The 22035-nt window shown below is 39.2% G+C and overlaps 1 protein-coding gene across 2 annotated transcripts in view; it reads right to left on the bottom strand.

The window, feature by feature from the left end:
• wtrw (ankyrin repeat domain 61 water witch) overlaps positions 1–22035 on the bottom strand; it is a 47514-nt gene that overhangs the window by 7285 nt on the left and 18194 nt on the right. The gene's annotated exons all lie outside the window — the stretch shown is intronic.

The raw sequence follows: 22035 nt of genomic DNA, 5'->3' as shown, positions 1-22035 counted from the left end.
GTTACAAACAGTTTAAAAATGTCTAAATGTGGAAAAAGAAATTTCTAAAGTTCTCACTATTTTTGCCATGATGTTAAATTCAAACATGATGCACAAAGTATACTTTTTGCATTGGTAGATTCCACTATTGGAGTCAGAAACGAGAATTATATAGCCTACACCATTGGTTTCGAAAGTGTGCACCACGGTGGCCTGGGGTGCTGCGAAATGTTCCATTATTTTCACTGCAATGACACTTGTTAGTCTACACATGGTTTTAGATATGATTGTTCCAAATATGTGCTTATTTAGTACTTTTTACACATAAAATGTTTCCGACTTCCAAATATGTGTTTATTTTTTAACATAAGGCAAGCAACCTAAATACACTGAGCGATGCAAGTGTTATGGCCAAATCACACGGAACTGGATATCCAGTTAGTTGGCGCTGAACTGGCTACCTGCCCGGATGTGATGGCTGCCTGCTTGACTAGTTTGGAGGAATAGGACATGTTCTCCTGGACTAGATTCTGTGGAACATCCAATCAGATCAAAGTTTGGGCATGTGAAGATAATATGTGAATTTGCAAAGGGAAGTTTATTGTCTGTGGTTTCCGACTGTTGGCTGTTTTTGTTAGTTTGTTTCTCGATAAAAAAGAAAGCAATGAAATGACGTGCAGTGCATTTGTGTTCAGTTCATTAATATTTAGGTATTTATGCAAAGCAATGAGATGTGTACGCGACAATTAAAATTAGCTGAAAATGAAAAAATGAAAATCCTTATTATTACAAGTGTATTAAATTAAATGTTTGCTTTTTTTAAAAAAAATTGATTGAATCCTGTGAATCTCATGTATGAATATGGAATATGCATACCCAAGTTAATTGAAAAGCTTGTTCGGTACACATTGATTACTATTTTTTTTTCGAGCCAATCTCTACTCCATACTTTTCTTTTTTTAATTTTTTAATAAAAGCACAAAGCAGTAATCTCCTACAACATTCTTCAAATTGCTCGTCCATCTTTACAGAGATTGTCTGCTCGCCGCAATGTCTTATGGGAACAAAAGACTATCGACAAGTACGGTGTAACAAGTATTGTGTGAGGCGAAAACTAGCAAATGAGTAGCCAGTTTAGCGCCAACTAGGGCATTCCTACTGGAAATCCAGTTCCGTGTGATTGAGGCTTTAGATAGGCCTACATTCTGACTTGGGCGCCGTGAAAAAATCTTGAAAAACTAAGGGCGCCGTGAAACGAAAAATTTGGGAACCCCATGCCTACACGTCATTATTATAGACTTTACGGATATATAATATGAAGGGAAGAAACACAACTAAAAGTTTGTAATACCCATGTTTCGAAGCTCAGACCCCTTGTTGAACGGTACGCAAACCACTTCGCTCAGAGGACTGTTGCATTTTCGTGGTAGTTTCACTCCAATGTTCAGTATAATATCAGTCCCTTTTCCGGTGTTCAGTACTATCTCCGTGCCTTTTTCAGTGTTCAGTACTATTATTTTCGTGCCTTTTCCATTGTTCAGAAGCCGGCCCCCGTGGCGGAGTGGTTAGCACATCGCGCTACGACGCCAAGGGTCCCGTACCGAATCCCAGCCTGGGCATGGATGTTTGTGAATGTTCATTCATCAATTTCATCATGTCATCACTCATCTCCATCTTCGCAAATTAGCCAAAAGTGGCACAAAACAAAAAGCGAAGTAAAGTAAAACAAATTAATCAATCAACTATTGTTCAGAAGTATTTCCGTCCTTTCCTCAGAACTAATTTCGTGCCTTTTCCGTCGTTAAGTACATTTTCCATCCCTTTTCTAGTGATCAGTACTATTTCCGTCCCTTTTGCGAAGTGCAGTATTATTTCCGTGCCAGTTCCGGTGCTCGGTACTATTTCCGTTCCTTTTCGGTGCTCTGTACTATTTCCGTCCCTTTTTGGTGCTCGGTACTATTTCCATGTCGGTGTTCTGTTCTATTTCCGTCCTTTTTTCGGTATTTGATACTATTTCCGTACTTTTTCGGTATTTGGTACTATTTCCGTCCTTTTTTCGACATTCGGTACTATTTCCGTTCCTTTTTAGGTGTTCGGTACTATTTCAGTTATTTTTTAGGTATCCGGTACTATTTCCGTCCCTTTTCAGTGTTCGGTACTGTTTCCATTCCTTTTCGGTGTTCGGTAGTATTTCCGTCCTTTTTCGGTATTTGGTACTATTTCCGTGGCTTTTTTCGGTGTTCGGTACTATGCCCCTGCCTTTCTCAGTGTGACATTTGACATTTATTATGTATTTTGAAAGGGAATTTTTGTTTCGAAAGTTATTTCAGATGTATTCTCACCCATGATAATATTTAAAGCATTTCCAGCCTAAGAATGTCAGGTAGAAACACAAAATCGATTATATTATATTCTGAACGGCCTTCAGAAAGACATGCTGTCTTGCCATAAATGTACGCGAGGTCTTGGTAAAGCAATGCAGTAAGCTGGTTGTCCGAGTCTGCACAAAATATGTCATGGCAGTGATCAGGGAATTCCCAAGCCCCCATGCTCGAGTATGCAGGAAGGCCGATTGTCGTTCGTCGACCTTTCTACAAGTCACGATAGTATATGTCTGTGACCTGCGCTGCGATCCCGTCTTGCTAGACCTTACTCATTCTTGAATCAGGGGTAATTGGACACAGATGGGTGAAACAGTTGAAGAGAGACGTGGGTTGCATGAAACCTAAAGTGGATTTCAACGTTCCACTTCCGTTCAGGACGTCCGGGACAACTTTGCTTTCTCTGCCTCTTCGCACTTCACACGTGTTTTGTTTTTTCGCATCGGATTCAAAGGATGTTTTCTTGCGTGGCCCTTTTTCTTTACCTGTAGACCAGCGGTTCTCAATCTTCGTGATCCCGCGCCACGGTAAATTCGTTTTTTTAAAAGTCGATGACCTCATCCCAATAATTTTACTCGTAAGTAGCTTACTAATTTATTAAACTTTAATTATTATGTACGCTTGAAATTTAATATTAATATATAAATTATGGCATAATCATCAGAGTATTAGTTCGATTATGTTCAGGCTTGCTGACTAAAGCCCGCATCACACGGAACTGGATTTCATGCCCTAGTTGGCGCTGGACTGGCTACCAATTTGCTAGTTTTCGCCTCACAAGATACTTATCAGCGTACTTGTCGATAGACTTTTGTTCCCATACGAGGGAAGTTGTAATGGCGGCCGCGTGAGATGTAAACAATGTATCACTTCACATTTTTAAAAGCCGATAACTATTCAACCGAGAGGAACAACGTTTCGTATAAAACGTCATTAGGTACAAATCAATGGCGCTGCTTAAAAGTACATACTTTACAACGTTTACTGTACACGTATGGAAGAATATTTTAGTTGTTTCAAATGTAAACACCGTGCACTGGTGTAACTCAACGCGCCTTTCATGCTGTATACGTTATACATTGCTGGAGTAACACTCGTAAACCACAGACAAAAACGCTCCTTTGCACACTCACAGATTATCTTCACATGGCGAAACTTTGCTCTGATTGGCTGTTCCACAGAATCCAGTCGAGGAAAGCAAGTAGCAATTAGAACATGTCCTATTCCTCCAAACCAGTCAAGCAGTCAGCCAGGCGGCCATGATTGCTACCTAGAAAGTTAGTTCAGCGCCAACTAGGGCATTCCTACTAGAAATCCAGTTCCGTGTGATAGGGGCTTAAATATAAATTAAATTAAGCCCCTATCACACGGAACTGGATTTCTATTTGGAATGCTCTAGTTGACGCTGGACTGGCTACCCATTTGCTAGTTTTCGCCTCACACGGTACTTGTTTTATACCGTACTTGTCGATAGTCTTTCGTTCCCACAATGGCGGCCGCGCGAGATGTAAACAACATATCACTTCAAACTTTTAAAATACGATACCTATCCAACCGAGAGGAATATCACATCGCATTAAATGGTTTTAGGTAGAGAAGAATGGCGCTGATAAAATACGTACTTTACAACGTTTACTATACACGTATGGAAGAATATTTTAGCTTTTTCAATTGTAAACATGCCTTTCGTGTTGTATGCACTCGGAAGCCACAGACAAAAAAAAGGCTACTTTACAAACTCACAGAATATCTTCACATGGCCAAACTTTGCTCTGATTGGCTGTTCCACAGAATCTAGTCGAAGAAGTTAGTAGCAATTAGAACATGTCCTATTCCTCAAAACCAGTCAAGCAGTCAGCCAGGCGGCCATGATTACTACCCAGAAAGTCAGTTCATCGCCAACTAGGGCATTCCAACTAGAAATCCAGTTCCGTGTGATAGGGGCTTTAGTTGAAACTACTGGATATCATGGAATATTTTAGTTTCCTCTGGGCAATATCATTAAAGTAATTCGGTAAGTGCTGATTTTCATTGGCATGTTCCATTTTGGACACCGAAAAATTCCAATTAATCAAAATATTTCCACTTTAATAAATTTGTTAATGGAAATTGCTGCGCAAACTAAATTGAGAATGGTGTCCGTCCGTCAACCTCCAAATTTGGAGACAAGCAATGCAACCCCTGTTAGAGCGTTTCATCGCTCACCACCACTTTAGCGATAGGATTTCCCGTTATCGCAGTCGAAAAGCAAACGAAAGGCAGTTTTTTCAGGTGGTTGCCAGCTCGTGCTGCAAGTCGCTTCACCCTTCCCGCTCTAACTCGTTAAAATTCAAATTTGGAGGCTGCACGGGTAACAGTCCCCTATCAGCGCATTTGATATCTCGCCAACTCTCGGTGACTTGAAACGATTTCCTCTTATCGCTAGTGAACACCGAACGAAAGGCTGTCTTTCCAGATGGTTGCCAGCTCGGGCTGTAAGTCAAACTTCAGGAGAACCTCTCAAGGTCCGGTATAAATGACGTACCGGGTCACGGGCCGGCGGTTTTACTTGTTCATGTAATAATAGGGTGACCATCCGTACTGATTTTCGCAGTACAGTCCTTTTTTTTGATGGGCTGTCCTGCAGAATGCGAAGCCATGTATAAAATTAAGATATGTCCTTTCTTTCACATATGTCCTGCGAAATGTCCTGATTTCTACTCCGGTCTCCGAAGTCCAAAGATTTATTTTCTATTTATATTTCTTTTGTTTTTTCCATGTCAACAGTTTATGCAGTACATACTTTTCTGTTGTGGTCGGGCTGGAGAGAATGAACATCCGGTTAGAGCAATGCGTAGTTACCACGGCAGAGAGCAGGTTGTAGACAGTTGCGAACAAAAGGGTCAGGTGGCGCCGATCTGTCCAGTTGTTGCGGGGTGCGTAGAGTGGAAGTCTCGTATTTCAACACTGTCGGGTGAAGATGCCTCCTAGGAGGAAATGTGCATTTAATTCAGAACTGAAATCTCTTTATCCATTTCTTAAGAGAGGAAAAAGCGATAGTGATGTTCACTGTGAAAAATGTTCACGTGAGTTTTCAATTGCAAACAGTGGAAGGTCTGAAATAACACGACATCTGCAAACGGCAAAACACAAATCTGCCGACGCTGCTGCTGCATCTAGAGCTACTCTTTCTACATTTTTTCGAAACAAGAATTTTGGTCCTAAAGAACAAAAATTGGCAGCAGCAGAAGCGTGTTTTGCATTTCATACTGTGCAACGTAATCAATCGTTTCGTTCTACAGACTGTAGTTCGAAACTTCTTAAGAAGTGCTTCGAACCACAATATGCTTGTGCAAGAACAAAATGTGAAGCGATCGTGACAAATGTGATAAGCCCCTATGCAATTGCAGAGCTTCAGAAAGAGTTGGATCTGGTAAATTACGTTACAGTTTACACAGATTCGTCGAACCATAAAGCTACGAAATTGTTTCCATTGTTGGTGCGCTACTTCCTTCTTTTGAGCGGATTGCACGTTAAAGTTCTGGATTTTCAAGATCAGTGTGGTAAAACGTCCGATATTGTGTCTTCGTATATCCTGAAGACATTAAATGAATACAACATTGAAACTAAAGTTGTTGGATTATGTGCTGTCAACACGAACTGCAACTTTGGAGGAGCAGCAAGAAAAGGTAAAAAAAATGTTTACAGTATTGTTCAGGAATGCTTAAACAAACCAATTGTAGGTGTAGGTTGTTCTGCACATATAGTGAATAATTGTGTACAAACTGCGATGGACGGTTTACCGATTTTCATAGAAGGTGTTGTGCACAAAATATACTCATATATTTACATATACAGTACGTGAACATGCTTTACGTGAATTTTGTGACTTCGTGGAGATAAGAGTTCTCAAAGCTTCTTTCTTATAGCAAAACTAGGCGGCTCTCTTTGTTGCCAGCCGTTGAGCTCATACTTAAACTCTATCCAGCATTGAAATCATACTTTCTATCACAGGACAAGTGTCCCACAATCACTAAAATGTTCTTTGAGGACCTATCTGAAATGTGGCTTTTATTTTATCAATTCTAATGCAGCACTTTTTAATGACTTTGTTCACTTTCTTGAGGGTCAGTATGTTTTTGTGATAGAAGGTTCTGCATTGATTGCAGAACTTAAACAAAAATTAGTTGATAGATATGACTGCCTTTTTTTGCCCCTTGCAGTCGAAACTGAAAAGTCTGGAGGAAAATGGGTTTGTTTGTATGTCAAGTTTTAAGGAACATGTGTGTTCATTTTATTCAACTTGTATTGAATATATTAAGCAGTGGTCCTCTCCCTTTTCTGAAATGACTGTGTTGGATTGGGTAAAACTGGATTCGATGATCGAATGGGACAGGGTGCAAAATAGCGTACAATTTTTCAACAAATGGTCAGGAAAGCGACTTAATGATTCTTATCTCTTTGATGAAATTTCAAATGTAAGAGCGTATGCTACTCTTGAAAAACAGAAAGCATGGAACACTGCTCAAATAAGAGTAGATTTAAGATGGGTTGAGATATTCAAATATTTTCAGGAAAAATGTATTTCCTTGTATCAGGTATTTGATATTGTAGAGTTCAGTTTGTGCCTTCCAGCCACAAATGCACCCACTGAGAGAGTTTTCTCATTAATGAATAACATGTGGACTGCTGAGAAATCTCAATTGAAAACTGAAACTCTGAAACACCTAATAATAACTAAATATGGTTATGGAAAATACAAAGTTATTACATGGTATTCACTCGAAGCAAAAGTATAGAACCATTAAGGATGATACTTAAATATTCGTACATTTGATTATGAAATATTTGTTAACTTGAAGTTATTAGAATTGTTTTAAAGACTTAAAGTGTACGTGACATGTTCTCAACAAAATTTTGCTCACAACTGTAGTTTGTTTAATATGTCAAATTTTAAATACATTTAGTTTTCATTTTTGTTTTATGCTACTCATATACTTTGGGGGTTCATCATATAAAATAATAATTATTTTAAAAACTTTTGTCCTTATGTCTTTCCTTTTTTGAAGAAAGTTTGTCATGGGATGTGTGTGTACTGTTTTTTGCTGCTAAGGATCTGGTCACCCTATGTAATAATAACAATGACTTTATTATTAATTGACTTCTGGGATTTCCTGCATAGCCGAGATTATAGAGCTGTCGCTTTCGGTGTGAGTAGTCCTAGGTTCGATCCCCGGTAAGAGCTACAAGGTTTCCAAGTTGACAGTCGTGAAGACGGGGAGCTACTTGAAAGCAATATTTCCGGATTCCTGTCCTGTGTCAAATATCAGAAAAACAGCGGCCAGTGGTGCGGACACTAATTTCGAAAGGGGGAAAGTGACCATAAAGGGACAGTTTCTTCTTTAGTAGTCAGTTCTCTATTTTGCCATCTTTTCCTACATTTGACGATCTACTTTTTAAGAATATTGGGCCAAACTATATTATATTGCATACATGTTCTTAATGTAAGAAATTACACTCGGGAGACGATCACATAGAGCAAAAAAGTCCAAATCAGACACCGGAGGGGGTTGAGAAGGGTTAAATTCTTGATTTACTGCTTAGGACAGGTTGGAAGCATTTGGTGGTTGGAATTGATGGTCAGATTAGGCACATAGTGTCCACGTAATGTCAACAATTAAGCCCTGTTCACACGAGCGGGAAAGACGCAGCTAGTTCGCTAAAAAAACATACATGACTTATCTTACAGATAGATCATATTCTCATTGATAAGAGAAGGCATACTAGTATAATTGACGTTCGTACACATAGAGGTGCTGACTGTGCCAGTGACCATTATTTAGTAATTGCTAAATTAAGAGAAAGACTCTCAGTGATAAATCATAAGCAACAAAATCTAAAAGTTATAAAATTTGATACAGGAAAGTTTACTGATGAAAGAATTAAGAAAGATTACCAAATTAAACTGTCAAATAGATTTGATGTTTTGCAGGATTTAAATGATGATGAAAATATAAATGAAACAGACGTAAATAAGAATTGGGAGCACATACGTAATGCAATAGAATCAGCAGCTAAAGAAAGTATAGGATACCATAAACCGAGAAAAAATAAGCCATGGTTTGATAATGAATGTCATAATCTAATAGAAATAAGAAATCAGGCTAGACTTAGGTGGTTAAATGACTCTGATGATACAAATCTAAACAATTATAATAGAATAAAGCGAGAAGTTAACCGCACGTTTAGAAGTAAAAAAAAAAGAGATTACTTGAAAAGCAAAATTAACGAAATTGAAACAAACAGCAAAAATAAAAATATCAGAGATTTATATAAAGGTGTAAATGAGTTTAGAAAGGGGTGGCAACCTAAAGTAAACTTGATAAAAGATAAAGACGGTGATTTTCTAGCTGACCCAAGCGATATTCTAAATAGATGGAAGAACTACTTTAATGACCTTTTAAATGTCCATGTAGGAGATAAATCAGAAGTAAATGAAGTCCACACAGCAGAACCTTTAGTTCCAGAACCTAACTTGACTGAAGTTAAAGATGCTATTAAAAGGCTAAAGAATAACAAAGCACCTGGCATTGATTTAATACCAGCTGAGTTAATTAAATATGGTGGAAATTCATTAATATGTCAAATTCATAAATTAATTTGTTTAATATGGAATAAAGAAGAAATCCCTCAACAGTGGAAAGAATCCATAATTGTTCCTGTGTTTAAAAAAGGTGATAAAATGAACTGCAATAATTACCGTGGAATTTCTCTACTCTCAACAACATATAAAATATTATCTAACATTCTTTTAACAAGACTAACCCCATATGCTAATGAAATTATAGGTGATTATCAATGTGGATTTAAACGCAACAGATCAACTACAGATCAAATTTTTCACATCAGACAGACACTTGAAAAAAAGTGGGAATATAATCAAAATGTCCATCAGCTATTCGTTGATTTCAAAAAAGCATATGATTCGGTCAAAAGAGATAAATTATATAATATATTAGTAGAGTTTGGAATACCTAAGAAGCTTGTTAGTATGATAAAAGTATGCACCAGTGAAACAGAAAGTAAAATTCGTGTGGGTATTAATATGTCTGACAAATTTACAATTCATGATGGGTTAAAACAAGGAGATGCATTATCTCCATTGCTCTTTAATTTTGCCTTAGAATATGCTGTTAGGAAGGTAAACGAAACTAAAGAAGGACTAAAATTAAATGGTGTGACTCAGTTGTTAGCATATGCAGATGATGTAGACTTACTGGGGGATGATGTGAATACAATTAAGAATAATGCTAAAATATTTTTCAAAACTGCTAAAGAGATAGGTTTGGAAGTTAACAAAGAGAAAACTAAATATATGCTTACAGGCCGAAACCAAGTGTTAGGTAATAATCAAAATCTAATTATTGATAACAACTCGTTTGAAACAGTTTCCAAATTCAAAAACTTAGGAGTAATATTAACAAATGAAAATTATATTAAAGAGGAAATAAAAAGTAGGCTTAATTCAGGAAATGCATGTTACTTCTCTCTTCATAAACTTTTGTCTTCTCGTTTAATATCTAAGAAACTAAAAGTTAAAATATACAAAACAGTAATTTTGCCTGTAGTATTATATGGGTGTGAAACTTGGTCCCTTACATTGAAAGAGGAACATAAATTGAAAGTATTTGAATATAGGATCCTTAGGAAAATATTTGGACCTAAAAGGGATGAGGAGACAGGTGAGTGGAGAAGGTTACATAATTTAGAACTACATAATTTGTATTCATGTCCAGACATTATTAGAATAATTAAATCAAGAAGACTTAGGTGGGCAGGCCATGTGGCACGAATGGGAGAGGAAAGAGGAGTTTACAGGATTCTTGTTGGGAAACCTGATGGTAAGAGACCAGTAGGAAGGCCAAGACGAAGATGGAGGGACAACGTCGAGATGGACCTAAGGGAAATCGGTAGGGATGGAAAAGAGTATATAGATCTTGCACAAGATAGGGACAGATGGAAGGCCTGTGTTGCTGCAGCCATGAACCTTCGGGTTTAAGAAGGCTAGAGAGTTAGTTAGTTAGTTAGTTTGACTTATCTTACTCAAAGCGTCTTTGTAATTAGGATTATTACGCAAATTATCTTATGTGCATGGCGAAAATAGAAATCAGCAATAAAATAATACATTACATAATACACACACGTGTCTAGGTTTTGAAGAATATTAGCTCATCCATTGAGCAAAAAAAAAAAAAAAAAAACATCTCTTGGACTCTTGAGAAAGGAAAGTTTTGAATACCTCATGAAAAAGTGAAAGGACAGTTATGCTTACATTTGTTAAAATCGAGGTTGCTTGTTCATAGGGTGCGAGATCATTCAAGATTTGGTGGGGAGAAACGTCTTACTCCACACACGAATATATATTAATTATATTATTCAATATAGCTAAATGAATAAATAATAATGTTAATGTTTATATGTATATAGAGGACTTCATTTGCTACTTATACAGGGTGATTGGTAATTCAACCTATTCCTGGAAAGGAGTAATACTAGAGCACATTTTCAACAAATTTGACCCTATGCACCGGGGGTCGGAAATCAATGGGTTTCGAGTTATTGCAGTTTGTAGGTTTTCGTGACATATTCCTACTTGCGACAAAAAAACTACTAATTGTGAAAAAACTACTACACCCTGAGCACTTAATCGACATGTTGCTAACAGCTGACGAATGAGTGACTACAGGGGGAAAAAATCATGCCCAAAATTCCCATACCCACAGAAAGAAACAGTCATTGGAGCACACGTCATGAAGAAATTTGGAAATTATCGTTTAAATCGAAGAGGATTATTAAAAAAAAATGGTAACACACTAAGCGTAAAAAATACGGAAAAAACTTCCTCGTTTCATAAGCTCTCCAAAACGAAACTAATGTTGTCAACTGGCACACGGGTTGGGGGGAAAATCTGAATAAAAAGCGGAGAAGGCGCGTTGTAGACTCCCATCATCTGACAAGAATTCTGTGGACGGACGAATCCAAATTCGACCGCGATGGTACTACGAATTTTGATAATGCGCATTTTTAGTCCCCTAAGGGTCCCCAGAAGATCTAAAGAAAAGGCTCACCAGAGAAAATTCTCACTAAATGGGAATCATCCACAATCATGTGATCGGGCCATTCTTTCTGCCACAAAACCTTAACGGCATTACCTACGAAAACTAAGGGAATAATTGACGACGCTGCTGGAGGATGTGCCGCTCGCCACAAGAAGGGGTATGATTTACCAACATGATGGCTGCCCAGCTCAGTATTTCCGGGGTGTGCGACAGTGGATGGACGACAATTATCCCATGCGATGGATTGGTTGAGGCGGGCCGACCCCCTGGCCCGCGAGGAGTCCGGATTTGACGCCATGCGACTTTTACATTTGGGGTCACATGAAAGAGTTAGTCTACAGTACACCAGTGGATTCCCAAGAAGAGTTGAGAGAGAGAATTGTGGCAGCCGCCCAATACATAAGAATTAAGATACAGAGTGTCTACGCGAGTGACTGTGTCTGAATTACGCCGCAGGCTGCGTGCTTGCATACGTAACAGGTGAGGCAATTTGAACAGGATTTATAGTTTTGTAACAGTTAATTCTGACAACCTGGAATCATGAGAATGGTAAATAACATTATTGTTTCACTCATTTTCGTTCCTTTATTTCTCACAACCGGCAACTTCTTTTCACTTTACAAGGAGGTCTACAACGCTCCTTCTCCGCTTTTTATTCAGATTTTTCCCCCAACCCGTGTGCCACTTGACAACATTTGTATCGTTTTGGAGAGCTTATGAAACAAGGAAGTTTTTTCCGTAATTTTTACGCTAAGTGTGTTACCATTTTTTTTAATAATCCTCTTCGATTTAATAATAATAATCCGTTGCGCAACAGCCCACGAAGGGCTTAGGCATACCTACCGACTGCCGGTCTCCCTCCCACACTTTCCTTCGTCACCTCTAAGCGTGGAGATCTTCAACCAGTAGTGGAATAGTCGGGGGGTCAGCCCGACGTATCCCCAGCCGTTATAGTAGGTCTTCTCGACCGGATTACGCTCACTCACTTGGAGCTCCCCAGGTTGTCACCGGCCCTATACGCAGGCCGAATAAATTCCGACCAGAGCCGGATTCGAACCTACGCCGTCCCGCAGCGAACGATCTCAAGACGAGTGAACGCCTTAACCCGCTTTTTTTTTTTTTATTTGAAACTATTACATATTATTGTGCATGTTATACATTTTAAGTCATTACAAAGTTAACATTACATTTAGGAAATTTGCATATAACATATCTCTTTTACATCTAGGGATCATTTGGTATTCCTGGTGCAGGTGATTGATAAATTGGGTGTGAAAATCTTGTTGCCTATATATGGATACAAAAAGGGCATATTGGCCTAAGAGCCATTGTACACTGTGGCGTTTTGTTCTTGGATAATATGCAAAGGAAGGATACAAAAGAATATCTACTGAAATGTTACGTTCTGATGTACGACAAATTGTACTCACAAGTTTTTTGATATATAACCATGATTTTTGGATTATTTGACATTCACTAAGCTTATGCACTAAATTATCTTGTACATTACATGTAGCACATATTGGAGTATTTACTAATTTTATATCATAAAGTTTAACTCCAGTAATGAATATTTGGTGTACAATTATATACCACGCTGATCTGACTCTTAACGTAAGGTGGCGGGCCTGTATATTATTCCATACTTCCCGCCAATTGACTCTTGGATTCCGATCTACAATTTTACACTGGTTTTGTGATAGTGAACACAGTCTTCTATATATTTTTGACGTCTCTTGTGTTGAAAGGATAGGAGATTGTATTAACGCGTAATTCTTAAAATACCATAATCTGTCTGGAAGTCTTGTAACATCAATGGGGGCCTCCAATTTAATGTTGTCCAAAGCGTGTCTCAGAACTTTACTAGTGAGGCTGTTTGGGTGTTGGATCAGTGTCGTTACATCAGCTTGAATACGTAGAGCCTGACTTTTATATTCCACGTTTACAAGGTTCATTCCCCCTTCTGCATAGGGTAAACAAAGCGTTGCGTGATTTACACGCAAGATTTGACCGTTCCAGACAAACCAGTTCACAGCACTCTTGAGCTTAAAAATATCCAGTTGCCGCAACGGGAGGATTTTTGCTACATACCACACCTTGGAGAGAGCGTACACCTGTACAAACGTCACTCTTGACTGTATACTAAGTATTCGAAATTTATTCATTTGTAGAACTGCTTTAACACCATTTATCACTCTGTCATAGTTTAACTGGATCATTCGTTGAAGGGAGCGCGCGAAAATTATTCCAAGTATTTTTATCGATGGAACAACATGAAATTCTCCGCTCTGAGGGTAAGTTATATCCGGGTTTAAATGCATAAGAGTTGATTTTTTCTGATTTACTGTGAGCCCTGAAAGGGGACCAAATTCCTGTAATACTTTAGACGTTGCAGCAATATCAGTCTGCGTATTTATTAATATATTGACATCATCAGCATAGGCCAACACCTTTGTGTTTATAGATTGTATGGTGATGTCTTGTACTTGCTTTTCTAATGCAGAAAGGAGGGGTCTCAATGAGATACAGAAAGCTATCATCGATAATGGGTCACCTTGTCTTACTCCCTTGTGAATAGGAAGTTCTCTTGTCATAAATCCATTTATTTGTATTTTGGATGTTGCGTTACTATAAAGGCTTTTAAATGCTGACAAAAAATGTCCACGTATACCGTACTTTTGAAGCACATTAAATATGTAATCATGGTGTACCGAGTCAAATGCTCGTTCAAAATCTATTGCTAATATAGCATTATCATGGTTATTGCTATTGACTCTATAACAGGTAAGTACTTCACGAAGCGTTTGTAAGACATTTGTAATTTTCTTGTTCATACCAAAAACATATTGTGTATCTCCAACTAGTTTTTCTACATATGGCATAAGTCTGCCTAGCATACAGCGAGAGAATATTTTATAATCAGTACATAAGAGGGTAATGGGTCTATAATGACCAACTTCAGTGGGTTTCACACATTTTGGTATTAAAACTATAATCCCAGTATTTGAGGATTTTCCCATTTTATACCTTCGGAACACTGCATTTATCCATTCAGTTAGTGTTTTTCCCATCAACGTCCAAAATGTTTGGTAGAGTTTGTTTGGTATCCCATCCATACCAGGTGCAGAAAACGGCTGCCCTGACTAAACCGCACTGAATACTTCTTCGCTTGTGTAGTCGTTATTTAATTGCTCACGTTCCTCATCGTCAAGGACCTCGGACAAGGATTCCAAGTTATACGTCAAATCTACATTATGTGTTTTTGGTTGGGAAAATTGATTCTCAAAATACTTGTAAAACCTGTTACGTATTTCCGAGGCTGTTTTTATTTTAATTTCAGAATTATCGTTTATTTCGCTAATAAATTGTCTTTTCGCATTGTGTCTTTCTTGCAGCACATGGCTTATAGATGCAACCTCTTCTTTATCAAAGTGGGGGAGTCTGCTGCGAATTTTTACACCTTGTCTTCTTTCAACTGTCATCCTCAGCAGTACAGCTTGTACACGTTTTACCTCTGTTTGCACTTGTTTCCCTTCAGTGGCTTCATGAATAAGTTCACGCAGCACACGGTAATAAAAATTATATTTATTATTCCAGTCACTAGAACGTTCCTTACAATAACTAAGACAAAACCGTTTTATGCCCGGTTTAAGAATTTCATCCCACCAGCGAATTATATCACTTTGTCTGGTACTGTGTGCTTCCCATACATTCCATTGGTCCTGAAAGGCTTGTTGGAAATTTGCATCTGTAAGGATAGAAGCATTTAATTTCCAGTAGCCATACCCTCTCGGTACTATTGGTATATCCACATTTATCGCCATGATTACGGCACTATGGTCTGAAAAACAGGTGGGTGTTATACTAAGTGACTTGATTTGTTGGCGTAAATGTGGTGTTACATAAAATCGATCTAAACGGGAAGCACAATTATTACGAATGTACGTGTACCCTTTCTGTCCAAAATATTTGTCATTCCATACATCTGTAAAATTAAACCCATTTACTAATTTTTGCAAAGAATTGGAGGTATTAAAGCCAGGTCTTTGGTCCTGTGGATGCAGGACACAATTGAAATCGCCCGCGCAAATTATATGTTCTCTTGTACCCTGCATTTCAGTAGCGACGTCCGTCGCAAAAAACGCATCCCTCTGTTTCCTAAATTGTGTCCCTGAAGGTGCATATAAATTATATACCCAAACATTAGCTATTTTTGCTGAGATAATTCTACCATTGGGATGGCACATCACATTTGTAATCGGTACGGTGTTACGTACTAACAGGGCTGTTCCCGTCGCTTGAAAGGTCGCATTATTATAGACTAATATGTTTGGGGGGAGGTTAAATGCCGTTATTCCACATTCTTGAAGAAGTGCTATATCTAAAGATGATTGTAGGAAAAAATCTCCTAGTGCCTCCTGTTTAGTAAAAGATCGCATTTTGTTAATATTGATCGTAGCTAAACGGAGAGTAGTCATCATATATACAATTAACAGAAATTTAAGAACTAGGGTTACCCAACACTGTGAATTATACATTTTGCCCAGAGGACACTAATATTCGTACACTGTTTTTCCACTCACTTCCATGCACACGAAACGTAAACCTTGCATATGTGCACGGTACCTCGTGCAAACACGTGACCAAGCATCATATGCCGTTACTCATTTTACACATGCTATTTCTGACTTTCATTTTTACTTGCACCCACACATTCACTAGACACACTAGGGGAAACACTGAATTTGGATCCGATCACAGGTTGTAAATCAACACTCGGGGCCAAATTTGTCACACTTTGGGATCTGGTTATACGCACTGGGGAGGGGGCTATTGCCTGCTGCTTCACGTTCTTCTTGTGGTGGGGGTTAGGTGCCACATTTTGTTGTACTTTTTTCTTCTTCAACTGCTTCTGTTCCTGGAGTCTCTTCACATTTGATTTTCTTTTGGCATTGTCCTTAGTTCCTGTTGTGGTTTCACCAAGCTGAACTTGTTTTGTTGATCTTCCAGTGTATGGGATCCTCCTGCTTCGTACGTGTCAGTCTCCATTTGAAGATTACTCGTAGTGTCAGACTCGCGCATTGCTTGATCAGTTGTTTCCAGATTGTCAGACACCAACACGTTATCCCGTACGTCACTGTGGAGGTTGTCTAAAGATGCCACCTCTTCCGCCCACGATGTGCTGTGGATAGACGCAGGTAGAGGTGTTTCCTTCGTAGGGTCCATTTTGTGTTCTAAAACATCAGCTTTTTTGGGCTCTATTTGCAGATTTTTATCGCGTTCATTGTTCACATTTTTTCTTGCAACTGCATTGGAATTGGCAACACTGTAAATTGTGTGTCAGCCTTTATCTCCGTCTCGTGCGCTGAACGTTGGATAGGTGGTCCATGTACCCTTGCTGCATATGACTGCTTAGGCTGGATTTCTACAGGAGTAGCACATGCTCCAGTATTATCTTGCATCACTCGCTCACCCATAGTACCACGTCGGTGTGGACAAAACCGTGCTGTGTGTTGAGTGTCTTCACATATTTTACAGGTAGGTTTCTGTCCATAATATGTTACCCAATATTGCATGCCCTGTATTGATACATAGGACGGGATTGGCTTATTCAGAACCATTCTCACCAACTTAATGCCTGTACGAGTTTTATAAATATGCTCATCCGAATATCGCTCGTCCATCGGAGGGGTCTTAATTTCACCATACTGCGCAAGCACTGTACGGATATGGCTATCGGTTATTTCCATTGGAATAACATGTAGTCTCACTAGTGTAGTTGTCCTATCAGCCCAATCTAATCTAATTTCATGTTCATCATCCTCATCACAATACACTAACTTCCCTTCAAATTTATTCATTAACTGTTCGCCTAATAGACGCGTCACTAGCTTAATATATACGCACTTATGGTATTGGTCCAGTTCAATACTTAATACCTGGTCTTCAGTCAAGGCAAGAGTATCCCGTATCCAACGATGAAGCATCAGCGATGATGGGCACTTCTTCACACTTGAAAACCATAACTTTAGCGTATTTACACGACGGATTTTCCATTTTCCTTCAATTTAACAACTTTACGTGACTTGAAAATTTACGCGTTTCGCGTCGTCTAGCACGCCAGAGTCCCGATGACTCACCGGTTCACGAGCAGAGGCACGGCGATGTTGCTCGCACGGGCACTTCCGCTGAACTGGACCCGCTCGACTACGGAGGAGGACTCTTCGATTTAAACGATAATTTCCAAATTTCTTCATGACATGTGCTCCAATGACTGTTTCTTTCTGTGGGTATGGGAATTTTGGGCATGATTTTTTCCCCAGTAGTCACTCAGTCGTCAGCTGTTAGCAACGTGTCGATTAAGTGCCCAGGGTGTAGTAGTTTTTTCACAATTAGTAGTTTTTTGGTCGCAAGTAGGAATATGTCACGAAAACCTACAAACTGCAATAACTCGAAACCCATTGATTTCCGACCCCCGGTGCATAGGGTCAAATTTGTTGCAAATGTGCTCTACTATTACCCCTTTCCAGGAATAGGTCGAATTACCAATCACCCTGTATATCAGTTGGTTCCATTTATTAGTGTGTGTGTTTGTGTGTGTGTGTGCGCGCGCGCGCGTTTCGTTTGCATTCATTGTCAATATAATACATTTGCCTAAAGTATATATCGAAAGCGACATCATGCAGAAAGGCAGCTGCTCCTAAATCACAAGGTAGGATAGAATCCTCTTCTCGGCGAGAACTTCTTTCAGAGACATGTCTTCATCCACAAGTTGCGTTATTTCAGTTTAGAGATTCTGCTGAAGTTACTATAGCAGGTAAAGGTGGTTCGAAAGCAAGTGCCAGTTTAGTCTGGTGGTTAAGGCAGCTAGCTACTCCGCAATCATGATTATAACAAAAACACAAGGTGCAACATCCCGTGAATAGGGACTACCTGCCGAGGTGGGAGATTACCCGATCATTTACGGGGTGACGTGTGGTCAGCATGACGAACTCCCAGTCGTTGTAGGTTTCCATGACCGGGTTACGCTACTCATTCGTAGCTCCCCAATTTGGCAATGGCCGCCGGGACGCGTATTTCACATATGCACATTGAAATAGAGACTGGGGGCGTGGCTTGTAATGGATAAGTTTCTGGTTGGCTGGTCTATATTTTCTTTATTGAGTATTCCTATGGCGTGCCTAACAATTGACTACAGGCTTGAACTTGTTGAATGATGTAAACCACTTATATTTTCCTTTTCCATCTATTTTCTACTTTTTATACATTGGTTTGATCTTTTCTACATCCGTCTATTGTAGTTCACTTTCACTAAATCCATAGTTATCCTCCAGCGATTTATTTATATTCCTTCACCTTGTGCTGCCATCTACTTGTCTTTTTTGAAACTCCTCTCTTTTCATCTTGTGTTATTGTTTCCAGTATGTAATATCTGGTTTGTAACAACTTCTTACAAAACAAATATCCGCGCGCTTATATAGTCGAAATTAAGGTTTTGGCGCTACTCAAGGTTTTGACAGATTTTTTAAAGTAATAATTAAAAATGATCCTTGCTTGCATCTGACGAAAAGCGGAAAATGACCCAATATACGAGTCTCGTATTAAATAATTGTAGCTATAAGAATTTTCATCCAACGCAACATTTTAAAAATGATTGCCTCTTTTATTTCCAATAAGAAAGTCTATTCGCTTTTCGAGTATTGATTACTATCAGATTGCGTTGTATTTTTCCCACTAGATGGTTCTGCTTGTAGTCTGTGGTTTACAGAAAGTGTTCGCACAAGTCAATGAAATAAATGTCAGTGTCCTATCCTATATCATTGAGGCAGTCTGCTGGCCAATAGGGAGTATTCATACACAAACCACGCCCTCAATCTCTATTTCAATGTGCACATGTGAAATACGCCGCCGGGACCCATGCACAGGCCGAAATCTCAGGAGAAAAGTTGTTACGCTACCCCCAGGAGAGACTGATCTGCGCGCATCCAGTAGCTGGAGCCCAATGCATGACATATTAGAAAGCACGGCTACGGTGCGGGACACTCAGAATTAAATGGGTATATTTATATTAATTATTATTTTATAATAATAATTATTGTTATTGTTTCCTACTATTCAAGTTTTATCATTGACCTGATCCCCCTCACAGAATTTTCTGGCGACGCCCATGCTTTTGGGTGTCTCCGGCGAAGGTCATCCCTTACATTCAAGCAATGACCATAACAACAATAACGAACTGTTCTTTTTTTTCTGTTTACAGCCACCAGCTGTGTACAACCTAAAAGAAATTACATCAGTGTGTCAGGTACGTGACAGGCAGATCAGAGTGGCGAAAGCTTTCTGTAAAACACAACACTTGTAAATTTCTGACTAGCTGAATTGAAAGTATGCTGCGAGCTATGTATGTCAGATGAAGCTCACATTTCAAGTCCGCTTTGGCGGAGAACCACACAAACATTCTTTGAGATTGCGTGACGCATGGGGAAGAACATGCTCAGAGCTGTCTACGGCGAGTTGAGTTGGTATCAAGTTCCTTAGTAACCATTGACTCATGGGAACCTCTTATCACGAAAGGGGGAGGGGGCATTCTAGCGTAAACACTCGACCGCTCATTCATTAGGAGACTCGCGAGATTACTCTGATAATATGTTAGGAAAGGAAAACGCATAATTTATGGACTGCTTTGTAGGAGAAATTCCACTTGCTCATTTTAAGGAAGAAACCTGATTTTGCAGTTGAGTGTTATGGAGTGTGGTCGGTAAAAAGGGTTGGATTTCCCGCACTGAAAGAACGTCAACAGGGGGAGGGGACAGTTACTCTCCAAGTTTTGCTACTTCCCCCCCTGCACTATGGCCCCTTAATGCTAAGCCCCCTCTCTTTAAAATGCCAAATCCTTGCGCGCCCTCCCAGTTTTGGCACCCAATCAACGCCATCGTCCAAAGGCCATACTTTCGATCTACATGATCAGTGACGTGTTCAGGAACCAGTTATGACGCCCATCGACTCATCTGCCCCCAAGCAAGAAAATATCCATAATTAAATGCTCTTTTAGTCCAAATATGCATTTTTTGTACGGTATTTAGGTGTACTTCTAAATGTGACTGTATTCCCAGAAAATAACCCCTCCCACCAGGCCCGTACCAAGGGGAGGGACCATGCCCCACCCCCACTGACCATGAAATATTTAAATGTGAATCTATAAAAAGCTACGAAATTAGCATGGACGATTTTTCAAATTTGTAAAAATTTAAATTTTGTTCCTGCATAAATGAATGTGTTTGTTGTGTGGAGAGGAAGGCTAACAGAAGTCTGCAGTCTGCAATATTGGGTACTTTTAGTTTTATAATTATTGATACAAGGCTACCAGACGCCCGATTCACCGATTTAGTCAGGACAGTCCATTACTTTTAATCCTTGTCCCGACTTTCTTCGAACTGCAGTCGAGATGCGAAAATGTTTTTATTATTATCTTTTGTTAACTCACATTTAGACATGTTCTTTACTGTACTAATAATAATTTCTAATATGCAACATTTAATTTGTAAATATATTACTTACTAAACATAGAATTATCATGACTTTTCAATGGCGCCGATAAGGAAATTAAAGGATATCTGAAAATATTGTGAATTTGAGGAACACAGAATTATTTGAACTATTTTGTAATCTCTCTCTCTCTCTCTCTCTCTCGCCGGCTCCCGTGGCGGAGTGGTTAGCACATCGCGCTACGACGCCAGGGGTCCGGGTTCGGCTCCCGGCCTGGGCATGGATGTTTGCGAGTGTCCATTCATCAATTTCATCATGTTATCACTCAACCTCATCTTCGCAAATTAGCTAAAGGTGGCACAAAGAGCGAAGTCCAATATATAAATCTCTCTCTCTCTCTCTCTCTCTCTCATATATATATATATATATATATATATATATATACACACACACACATATACATACATACATATACATATGTACAGGGTGTTACTAAAGTTCGTTTCCAACGCTTAGGAGGTGATTCTATAAGTGAAAATAAACACAAAAGTTCATGTGACGAAATGCCGAAAACGCCACCCAGTCGGATATTGTATTATATATACTATAGACACACACACACATACATTTTCGGATCCGGCACCTTCGTCAAAAAAATCCTGGGTACGGGCCTGCCTCCTACGATACTTTTTTTTTCTGGCACAGTCATTAGCCAGGAATGTCGAAAGCTGGACGCCTACTGGAGCGGAGACGCAGCAACACGGAGCAAGATGCAGAAACGTCACTTTAGATTGATTGAGTGAATGTGTTTATTTTAATTCGCTTATCTTCCATTTTTTGGCTAATCGCGAAGTTGAGGATAAAGGATGATATGATGAAATTGATGAAGGGACACTCACAGAAAATATCCATGCCCCGCTACTACGCCACGGAGGTCGACACGTCACTTTAGGGAAATACATGCAATAAGATGTAAGCTCGCTCACTGAGGCAGGAATGTGGCGAAATATCCTCTTTCGAGAAGACTGGGGACTTCTGGAGGCAAAAAGGTTCGTTTCGCTTTGTCCCCCCACTCCGGCTCTATTATAAAG

Source organism: Lepisma saccharinum, chromosome 6 (genome assembly GCF_977018435.1).
Source record: "Lepisma saccharinum chromosome 6, izLepSacc3.1, whole genome shotgun sequence".
Classification (NCBI taxonomy): Eukaryota; Metazoa; Arthropoda; class Insecta; order Zygentoma; family Lepismatidae; genus Lepisma; species Lepisma saccharinum.
This window is presented reverse-complemented; position numbering and strand designations above follow the sequence as displayed.